General features: G+C 45.6%; 1 long non-coding RNA gene across 1 annotated transcript in view; it reads right to left on the bottom strand.

Annotated features, from left to right (window-relative positions):
• The window catches only part of LOC143845198 (uncharacterized), a 55,803-nt gene extending 44,474 nt beyond the window's left edge, over positions 1–11,329 (bottom strand). Inside the window, exons 1-3 of the long non-coding RNA XR_013234311.1 lie at positions 11,191–11,329; positions 2,961–3,061; positions 2,185–2,233 (exon numbers count right to left, since the gene is read on the bottom strand). This is a non-coding gene — a long non-coding RNA (uncharacterized LOC143845198). The remainder of the gene's footprint in view (positions 1–2,184; positions 2,234–2,960; positions 3,062–11,190) is intronic.
• Between the last annotated feature and the right edge of the window lie 230 nt (positions 11,330–11,559).

Raw genomic sequence — 11,559 nt, forward strand, 5'->3', positions numbered from 1 at the left:
ATGGAAGGCTGAGTCAACCTTGAGCCGGCTGCTGGGATTGAACTCCCAGCCTCATGGGCAGACCTTTCAGACTGCATGTCTGCTGCCTTGCCACTCTGCGCCACAAGAGGCTCTTGGGCAGTGAATAGCAGGGTATAAAAACCAATTCTTCTTCAGGTGGTACTTGGATGTCTCCTGAGATTGCAGTTGATCTTTAGACAACAAAGATTAGTTCCCTTTGAGAAAATGGCAGCCGTGGATGGTGAACTCTCTAGCTTTATACCACACCGAAGCCCCTCCCCTCCCCAAACCCCACACTGCACAGGGTTCACCCAAAAACCTATATTATATACAAACAAAAATGTCATTAATAACTTAAATCCAGATTAAAATCATGAATCCATCTATGGGATGTTGTATCTACAACTCCAAAGAATTACATTAATGGTGACATGTTATGACCAGTGACCAAATGCATTTCGACTCAGAGGGTCATCTTCAGTGATCAGGTAAATATTGCACACACACAAACCCCTTCAGCATCCCGTATATGATACCATAAAGGCCACGAAGGTATTGTTTGAATCCTGAAATGGATTTTTAAAAAATTATGTAAGAGTACATAATTTTTTTGTTACATGAAAAGTGGTGCCCCAAACAATATTTACAATCCAGTTCTCAGAGGTTATGAAGCTCAGAGTCAGAAATCATAGTTACTAAGAACCACCATTCTGTAAAGGAAAACCATTTCGGAACAACTACTATGCCATAATAAAGGTCAGAAAGATTTCTAGAAGTTTTCAGGTACAGAGTTGTTCTGGGCCCAAGTAAAATTCTTTTTGTGCGTTCTCTTGTGTATAGACAAAAGTGAAGATGTTACAGAAAGTAGATTGAGGTATATTAGATCTATATTATAGGCATTAGGGAAGATGATGCAGTTACCTTAGGAATGAGTAAACAGTCCTATAACGCTGTGAGGGAGAAGAGAGAGAATGGGGCGGGAGGAACCAAAGTGATACTGTTCTGCCAAAGATTATTTAAAAATTTATGCCTGCAGTATAATAGATTGCAGATTATTGTCTTTATCGAAACAAACACAACGAGTCGATTTGCTCACTGAGTCCATCAGTTGCCAAAGATCTGAACTGGTAGATCCAGAGTGACTCTTTCCTTCAGCTGCCAGAAGAGTGGATTGGCAAGAATGGAGACTTCTGCCACCAAGAGGTGTAGCTCCTTACAAGTGTGATTGCAGCTTACAAAGTGCTGGATGATAGGAACCAAAATATTTGTATTCCTAATATATAGCTTCTTTGTTTGCAGATACAAGTTTTAGGGGGTTGAGACTGTAGGGTTGTAAGGCCCCAGGATGTAGGGTTGGGTGCTTCAGCTGCCACCACTCCGCCGCAGCGTCCCCGCCCCAACACCCCCACCTGGCCACGATCCCTCCCACCCAATCCACCCTTCTCCCTGCCCAACCAACCCCGCACATCGCCGCCGTGCTCCCCCCCTCTGCCCTGGAGCACCGAGCGACAGACCTGTTGCCATCTTCTGCCTTCCCCCCCAAAAACTCCCCTCCTCCACCACGGATCCCTTGAGCCTCTCACCCGTTGCCCTCTTCAGACGAACACCCCCCAACACTTCCCACTGTAATTGGCCCCCACTTCCCCCGCGCCGCGCCGCGCACTCACGCACCCACCCCTCTCTACCCCACGCTCTTCCCCCCCTTACCACTCCCCCCCACCCTTCACAACACCCCCTCCTTCCCCCCTCCCCTCCCAGTCCACCTACCTACCTTCCTGCCTTCCTTCCTGCCTTCCTTCCTTCTTCCTTCCTGACTTCCTCTATTTCTCTATCTACTTCCTGCCTCTCTCTCTCCCTCACTTCCTCTCTTTCCCTCTTCCTGTCTTTCTGCCTTTCTGCCTTCCTTCCTTCCTCCCTTTTATCCATCCCTTCACCCGCCCCTTGCCCCCCTTTCTCACTCCCATCCCTCCTTCCCTCTTCTACCTTCCTTTGGTGCCTTATTTGTGTCCTATCCACTAGCACCCACAGTATTTTACCTACAGCAGGCTTAATTTCTAGTAAATATATACAAACTTTCTCTTTTTAGAAGTAAACATGCCATGTTGATGTATAGCCAAAAAAATGCAGGTCTTCCATGTTCTGCTAATATGTCTCAAGATGATCGGCCCGTTGGGCTTCCCTTACCGAATGTCTTAGACAGGGCTGATGCTCCATGATTCGGACCTTCAAAGACCTGTATGAAATCCCAATGTACAATAATTGGCACCAACATATTACACAATTAGTCACATTCCTGAACACGCAGTTTATGGAGGAGTTCACCTTGCTCTTAAATCCATTCTCCAGATTTACAAACTCCTCAAATGGTAACATCATTTTTACATACATTACACGAACCACATTGAAATTTCCCCAAGGTAGCTTTCTTTAAAACGCATTGCTATAAGAACATTATTTCTAGACGCTGGATTTAGGATTGCCAAGCCATACCTTATTTGCGTGGAAAAGAAGTCATAATATTCAAGAACTAGCGACTCTGAGGGTGAGCTATAGCAACCCCCCTCTCCCTCTCTCCCTCTCAGCCCAGGCCATTCCAGCCGAGCTCCCTTTTCCCCAGGGACGGTGTTCTGATAAGAACTTTGTCCATGGTTGCTGGAGGGAGATGGGTGGAGGGTTGCATCTTGCCCAGTGCGACTGGCTGCTAGTTCTGTCAAGGAGAGATTTTTCTGTGGGCTTTCCCCATTTTGGAGAAGGCTGGGAACAAAGACTGTTGGCAGATTTTCTAGCACAGAGCTGGACTGTAAATTACTTTCAGTGAGTCAGAATAGGAGATGTTTTAACTCGCAACGGATTTATTCCAAGAGTGTACTTGTTTCTATTTTATATGCTTTTGCAGGAGCCTTAATAAATATATATTTTATAAGAAATGTATTGGTGTGATTCAGCTTGTACTCCCGTACCTGTGGGACCCTGAGAATTGAGCACGAAACAACAGAATGCTTGATGAGCCATCCCAGGAAACAGACTTGCTGCTGAACTCCCCTTGGTTTTGGGCATGGTTCTGAGGAAACAAAATTAGATTTTGTTTTTAATATTCAGTGATTGCAAATTCAGTAAAGTATTAAAAATGGTCTGGCTTATAAGGAATAAATATAGCCACCGATAATGGGCAATTGTATTGCAAGCAAAATGAGGTTAGTTTCTTATGGTTAATGATCTGGAAATGACTTCAGCATGGCACCGGCTAGCCAATCGATACCTTTATACAATAAAATGCAAATCATATTGCTGCAAGCTGTTGACAAGAGATGCCTCTTGCCCACCTGATCCACCCTCCCAGCACAGAAAAATCTTTTCCTTTCTTGTTTTTCTACAGGAAAATTTATAATTATAATTTATTGAGAGAAAAGATTCCCTTTGGGACAACTTTCCCTTCCCTTCTAGCCATTCAATTTAACATCATTGAAGATTGGAGCTTCTCTCTTTCATGTTTCAGTTGTTTTGCAGTGCTATCCAAGCCCTCTGAATTCAGTGGGCGTAGAAGGGTTCAGCGCTGCTTGGGACTGCACTGGTATGATTGTGGAAAAGAAAGGAAAATAATAATATCAGTAATGTTGTTGTTAGGTGCGAAGTCGTGTCCGACCCATCGCGACCCCATGGACAATGATCCTCCAGGCCTTCCTGTCCTCTACCATTCCCCGGAGTCCATTTAGGTTTGCACCGATTGCTTCAGTGACTCCATCCAGCCACCTCATTCTCTGTCGTCCCCTTCTTCTTTTGCCCTCGATCGCACCCAGCATTAGGCTCTTCTCCAGGGAGTCCTTCCTTCTCATGAGGTGGCCAAAGTATTTGAGTTTCATCTTCAGAATCTGGCCTTCTAAGGAGCACTCAGGGCTGATCTCCTCTAGGACTGACCGGTTTGTTCGCCTTGCAGGCCAAGGGACTCGCAAGAGTCTTCTCCAGAACCAGAGTTCAAAAACCTCAATTCTTTGACGCTCGGCCTTCCTTATGGTCCAACTTTCACAGCCATACATTGCAACTGGGAATACCATAGCCTTGACTAAACGCACTTTTTTTGGCAAGGTGATGTCTCTGCTTTTTAGGATGCTGTCTAGATTTGCCATAGCTTTCCTCCCCAGGATCAAGCGTATTTTAATTTCTTTGCTGCAGTCCCTATCTGCAGTGATCTTGGAGCCCAGGAAAATAAAATCTGTCACTATCTCAATTTCTTCCCCATCTATTTGCCAGGAACTGAGAGGGCCGGATGCCATGATCTTTGTTTTCTTGATGTTGAGTTTCAAGCCAACTTTTGCACTCTCCTCCTTCACCCGCATCAACAGGCTCTTTAGTTCCTCTTCACTTTCTGCCATTAGAGTGGTATCATCTGCATATCTGAGGCTGTTGATATTTTCCCCTGCAATCTTGATCCCAATTTGTGACTCCTCTAATCCCACCTTTCTCATGATGTGCTCTGCATACAAGTTAAATAGGCAAGGCGACAGTATACAGCCTTGAGAACTCCTTTCTCAATTTTGAACCAATCAGTGATTCCATGTTCAGTTCTCACTGTTGCTTCTTGACCTCCATATAAGTTTCTCAAGAGACAAATAAGATGCTCTGGTATTCCCATCTCTTTAATAACTTGCCACAATTTGTTGTGCTCCACACAATCAAAGGCTTTAGCATAGTCAATGAAGCAGAAGTAGATGTTCTTCTGGAACTCCCTAGCTTTCTCCATGATCCAGCGTATGTTGGCAATTTGATCTCTAGTTCCTCTGCCTTTTCGAAATCCTGCCTGTACTTCTGGACGTTCTCGGTCCACATATTGCTGGAGCCTAGCTTGTATGATTTTGAGCATAACTTTGCTAGCATGAGAAATGAGTGCAATGGTGCGGTAGTTTGAACATTCTTTGGCATTGCTCTTCTTTGGGATTGGAATGTAAACTGACCTTTTCCAATCCTGTGGCCATTGTAGAGTTTTCCAAATTTGCTGGCATATTGAGTGTAGCACTTTTACTGCATCGTCTTTTAAGATTTTGAATAGTTCAACTAGAATGCTGTCACCACCACTAGCTTTATTATTGCTCAGACTTCCTAAGGCCCATTTGACTTCACATTCCAGGATGTCTGGCTCCAGGTCAGTAACTACCCCATTGTGGTTATCAGGGATGTTAAGCTTGCTCTTGTATAGTTCTTCTTTATAATTTTGACACCTTTTAAAAATCTCTTCTGCTTCTGTGAGATCCCTACCATTTTGGTCCCTTATCATACCCATACCCAATATCATACCCAATATCAGTAATACAAAATATAAAAACAAACCGTAGCGAGCTTGAAGGCAGAGCATGAATGTGTGAATGACCTAGGAACACTGCATTGATTTTTTTTTAAACCTCGGCACTGGAAAGCAAAGCAAATAATTCCCATCCCCACTCAGCCCTTTGAGCTGCCAAAGTAACCCGACGCTCAACCTCTGTGAGGGGGGTCGGTGACAACAGGGGTGGGGTGAGAGTGCTGAGGGGAAAGACATGCAGTTGACTGGAGGGAGGCTGCCTGAGGGGAGGGGATGAGGATGACACAATTGAGTTGGTGAAGGGGACGGTTAAGGAAATGAGGTAGGGCTTAACATGAGCAAAGATGGGTGGGGAGAAGAGTTTCAAAACAAAGGAAATGACTTGAGGGAGTTAATGGAGGATCTGTGGAAGTTGCTAGGAGAGAAGGGTGAGTAACAGGAAACTGAGGACGTATAAGGTTGCTGCCACCCTCACCCTGGCCACTGGCAGTAGATGGTGGGAGTCGGATTGCCAATTCCAGGCTGGGAAACTCCTGGAGACCTGCAGATAGAGACTAGGGAGAATGGAAACCTTAGCAGGGTACAATTCCATAGACTCCCCCCTCCAAAGCATCCATTTTCTGTTTCTGCTGGCTGCAGAGGACACGCAGTAATGGGTTTAAACTACAAGTACAACGATATAGGCTAGATATCAGGAAAAAGTTTTTCACAGTCAGAGTAGTTCAGCAGTGGAATAGGCTGCCTAAGGAGGTGGTGAGCTCCCCCTCACTGGCAGTCTTCAAGCAAAGGTTGGATACACACTTTTCTTGGATGCTTTAGGATGCTTAGGGCTGATCCTGCGTTGAACAGGGGGTTGGACTAGATGGCCTGGATGGCCCCTTCCAACTCTATGATTCTATGATTCTATGATTTTCTCCAGGGGAACTGCGCTGGGTCCCATGGGGGGGGGGGGGGGCTGGGCAGCCATTACTCCTTCTCCCACTCACTTCCCCAGACTCTTGAGGTCCCACCTCCAAATGTCAAGGAACATTCCTATCCCAGGGGTCACCAACCTCCAGGTGCAGCCTGGAGACCTTCTGGAATTGGAGTTCATCTACAGACTATAGAGATCAACTTCTGAGGGGGAAATTCCCTGGAGAAATGAGATGCTGGGGAGGGGAGACTGTGGCCTTGTGCCCCAGAGAGGTCCAGGGATGTCAAACTCCGGGGAGACCTGATGATCCCCCAGAATAACAGCTCTTTATCAGAATGCAGAGATCAGTTCCCCTGGAGAAAAGAGCTGCTTGGGAGTGGGACCTGCGGCCTTGTACCCCACAGAGGTCCAGGGATGCCAGCCTCCAGGGGTCACCTGGGGATCCCTCAGGACGACAACTCTTCATCAGACTGCAGAGATCAATGAAGTTGGAATTGTTCCAAATCTATGACCAATTCCACACAGAAGCGCAAACCTCATTCTGCTTCCTGCTTGCAAACGCGCAGTTAGAAGCAGCACGTTTATAAGCTTTCTCATGAGAGACCCCTCCTGTGTTTTCTCTCTGCCTCATTGCAGCTTTTTACCTCTCAACATAGCTGTAAGGGGAAACAAGCCGAACTTCTCCCCCTACTGCTTGGCTTGTCTATTGCAGCAAGCCGCCAATCACAGCACAGCGGCTCTCCCAGGGAGTCAAACTCCCCCCCCCCCCCAGCAATTCAGAAGTGCCTTTTTTAAAGGCACTTCTGCATTGCTACTCAGTAATGCCACAACACAGAAACATATTTATTTTAAAAATTAACATGTCCACATTGCTATGGAGAAACACCAGAACGACAAAGCATTCCTCCCCATTTTAGGATTCATGGTGTTTTGGATTCTATTTATGTCTTGATAGATTTGTGAGAGGCTGGAAATGGTAACTGGACCCCAAAGAGTAATTTTGTGTATGCAATAGACTTAAAAACAAAGAGCACACACACCTGGGTGATTGGGAGAGGGCTGCTTCATCACGTGCCCCCTCTTCTTTTCCCATTCATTCCTCACTTCATTCCCATTCATTCCTGCTTAGGGCTAGTCCTGCGTTGAGCAGGGGGTTGGACTAGATGGCCTGTATGGCCCCTTCCAACTCTATGATTCTATGATTCTATGATTCTATGATTCACCGCCAGAAAGCACAAATGGGACTGTGTTTTGTCTGCCTGATCCCCAACAGACCGTGGACACTTTTCAGAAGATTTTATTTTTTGACAAAGTAGCTTTGTGGTCTCTCAGCAATGCAGACCGCGCCATTAAAAAAATTGAGAGGGGAGGGCTGGTACGAGGGTAGGACAATACTACAGAGACTATTGTGCCTTTCCCCCTCCATACGGGCTTGCCCCTGGTTGCTCCCTGATGAGTAGCGCGATAGGAGGTGGCAAATCCAGTTTGGGCAATTTCTCTCATCTTGAGGCAAATCTGGTCAAACTTGAGCCAGCCTCTGGACAGCCTCAGGGTGCAGATGACATCATGTGGAGGAGGCTCTAAAACGCACCAGCAAACAAAAGCTGTCCAGAGACAGATTCCTCATGCAGAAATGGTCTATAATATTATGGCCTCAGTTTCACTGATTCAGCCACACCAATCCACTGAACCACTGGTCATCAGAGGGTGTGCCGTTTTCCTTGGCAAATGCCAATAGAATGCATCCACATTATATGAGGTACTTGGTACAATGAAATAGCCTTCTCTGTTATCGCTTTTGTAATAAGGACTACAAATTGTTATTGAAGCCTACATCAAGCAGTCATAAACAATTTACTTGCAGATATTAATAAGGACATACTGTATGCCCTACAGATTTATCACACAATCAAAATAATGTAAAGCACAGATAAGTTCAAGGATACTGCATGTCTTCAAAAAATTTTAAGGCCAGCTAACCCTTCATAGAACATGTTTTTAAGAGGAAATTCTATCCAAAGTTGTAGCCATAAAGGGGGGGGGGGGACAGATTTGATCCATTCTTAGTTTTTATAGTTGGGGATGAATATGACTGATCTTTTTCCTTAGTATAAGAGGGAGTGGGGAAACTTTGGCAAAAGGTACAATACTTATTGAATTCCACAAAGCACATTTTAATAGTTCAGAATAATATTTGTGGAGACGCAGTAATCTATAGCCTCCTGCATGAAATATGCAAGTTTAGTTCAAAGCATCTTGAACTGGTTACTGTCAAATTTCACTGTGAATGAAGTTCAAGACTAGATGTAGCATTTAAATCCAAGGGTTAGGTTCAAAAGAGTACCTTGGGAAGGAAGTCTTTCTGGAACCATACATGCAATATTATCACTGAGGGAACAGGGCTTGCAGGACCTCTTCCTGGGGCTTGTAAGGGATACGAGGGACAGCCCTTCAATGGCTGATCTCCTTCCTCCAGGATCGTGGACAGAGAGTTGCAACAGGAGAGAAAACATCAGACCGCCAGCAACTTACTTGTGGAGTCCCACAAGGAGCGGTCCTCTCTCCTATCCTGTTCAACATCTTCATGCGCCCTCTCGCACAACTGGTACGGAAGTTTGAGCTGGGTTGCCACCAATATGCAGATGACACCCAGCTCTTCCTCCTGATGGATGGCCGCCCTGACTCTCCCCTGGAAGCATTAGCCAGCTGCCTGGAAGCAGTGACGAGATGGCTCAAGCAGAGTCGTCTGAAGCTCAATCCTTCAAAGATGGAGGTCCTGTGGCTGGGTAGGAAGGGCCCATGCGAGGAAGCACGCCTGCCTACCCTGGATGGCGTGCAGCTCTCCACGGCTCACTCCGCCAGGAACCTAGGCGTGATTCTGGACGCCTCCCTCACAATGGAAGCCCAGATCACAAAGGTAGCGCGGCTGGCATTCTACCACCTCCGCCAAGCCAAGCTACTAGCACCCTACCTGGCCCCGGAACACCTAGCCACAGTGATCCATGCGACAGTCACCTCTAGACTGGACTTTTGTAACTCGTTTTATGCAGGCCTGCCCTTAGTCTTGACCTGGAAACTACAGCTGGTTCAAAATGCAGCGGCCAGGATCCTCACTGCAACACCGTAGAGGTCCCACATCTGGCCCATTCTCCATCAGCTGCAATGGTTACCAGTTGAATTCCGGATCAGACTAAAGGTTCTGGTAATTACCTTCAAGGCCCTACGCGGTCAGGGCCCAGTGTACTTGAGGGACCGCCTCCCCGCCTATGCCCCCAAAAGAGCTCTGCGCTCTACTGCCTCCAATCAGCTAAGGATCCCTGGCCCTAAAGAAGTCCGTCTGGTCTCGACCAGGGCCAGAGTATTCTCTGTTCTGGCCCCTACCTGGTGGAACAAGCTCCCAGAGGAGATCAGGGCCCTGATGGAGCTTAAACAGTTCTGCAGGGCCTGCAAAAAGGAGCTCCTCCACCAGGCATTTGGCCGAGACCAGACGTAATCAATCAGCGACCAAGGGCCCCTGCTCCCCCCCACCCCCCCCTCAGAATCCCATCAACAAGCCCTGGACCTGTTTGTATTACTATATTGTTTACTGTTATACTGTGCTGTTATTTGGTTACAATTATTAGTTATCAGTTATACATGTTTTACAGACTGTTTTATGTATTGTTCTCTGTTATAATGTAAACCGCCCTGAGCCTCCGGGGAGGGCGGTATAGAAGTATGATAAACAAACAAACAAACAAACAAACAAACAAACAAACAAATAAATGGTTGTTGAAATATCAGATTTCAACCTTTCTGCAAAAGAAAAAAATCAATAACAAATATATAGACCACTTTGAGGAGTTAATTGATAATATAGATACAATAGAAGGGGAATCAAAAAATATAAGTTATTATTAGATCAAGGAAAATCAACCACCCAGTCAATTAAAAATGTGGGAAATAGAAAAATACCAAGATTAATTGGAGGCACTGGAATACAATATTTATGCAAGTTCCCAAGTCCATATCAAGAAAAGTCCAAGAACATGGTACTATTTCTGGCCAGATAAACCATGGTCTGATCATGAGCATTTTTGGCTGAGGTTCCATCCCTCTGCTTGTGTGTGTGTGTGTGAGAGAGAGAGAGAGAGAGAAAGAGAGACCATTCCACTTCCTGACCTAGAGACTAGGGACTTAAATTTTGTACTCAGGTGCTAAAACCTGGTTTCTTTCCCCCTCTAGTGTTTTTATAACTGAGGCTCTGAGGACTGCCTAATTTCCACTCTTCAGTGAGGGCACATGGCCTAGACTCAGGGTGCTATCCTGCACTCACTTGGCCTATCTTGAGGTGATCATACGAAGGAACTGCATAGTAGGCCTGATGATAACTACTAAGAATCAGGTTTATTTCACTGGTTTGGTTAGGGGCTTTGTGTTGTCCTTCCCTCCAGCTCTCTCACTATTCTGATAACAAAATTACTACAGAGCTGTGGCCTGAGAAAGCATTAACGGTTACAAATTTGGTTCCTTGTTTGACAAATTCAGACTGGGAATAAAAAGGATTTTAACTGTTTTGGGGGAGAACAATACTGAAAATAACACAGAGCAAATAAGCTTCCTCTGTTCTAATGTTTTGGACAGGAACAGCACCCAAACTCTACCTATCTTCAAAATATCTAAGACCAGTGTCAGACCTCTGTCAAACTCTGAATAAGCAGCCTTGCTGTTAAAGAAAATCTCTTTATGGAAGAAAATAGCAAACAAAGTGCCAAGTGCTTCCTTGCTAGAACTAAAGGGCAAGCTTACAAACATAACTTTTATGTTTTCCATGAGACTCCTCTCCCCATGCGACGTGCACTGTGAAACGTAGGCACTACAAAGCATTCCTAATCTATGCATGTACAAAGTTAGAGCAATAGAAAACACTCTGGGAGAAAGAGGCCAGCTTCCCCTTTCACGTAGGGGTCTGTGGAAACATATTAGACAATGAAAGCATACTAACTTGTCAAAGTGGAAAGGGGACATCAGAACAGGAAATGTGAACATGGTACAACTCATGGCAAGACCATGAGAACAGCTAAACAGGCAACAGATGAACAGGGTCTTGAAAACCCGCTGGCCTCCTAACTTCTCCCACCAAACTCCAACTCTGTCAGTTGATCAGCAGGTAAACTGCCAAACATCTCCTCCCTCCTCCTTTCCCACATTCCAGTCCACCATCTGCAAGTGACCGGATTGGGGGAGGGGAGTGTCCTGAAACTAGCCATCCATCACAGGGGTTTCAAACTCTGTACTTATCCAGGTTTTGTCTGCTCAAAGTTTTTTAAAACAAAAAACAAAAACAGAAAGGTAGAGTATCATAGACTACCCA

This window comes from Paroedura picta, chromosome 9, assembly GCF_049243985.1.
Source record: "Paroedura picta isolate Pp20150507F chromosome 9, Ppicta_v3.0, whole genome shotgun sequence".
Classification (NCBI taxonomy): Eukaryota; Metazoa; Chordata; class Lepidosauria; order Squamata; family Gekkonidae; genus Paroedura; species Paroedura picta.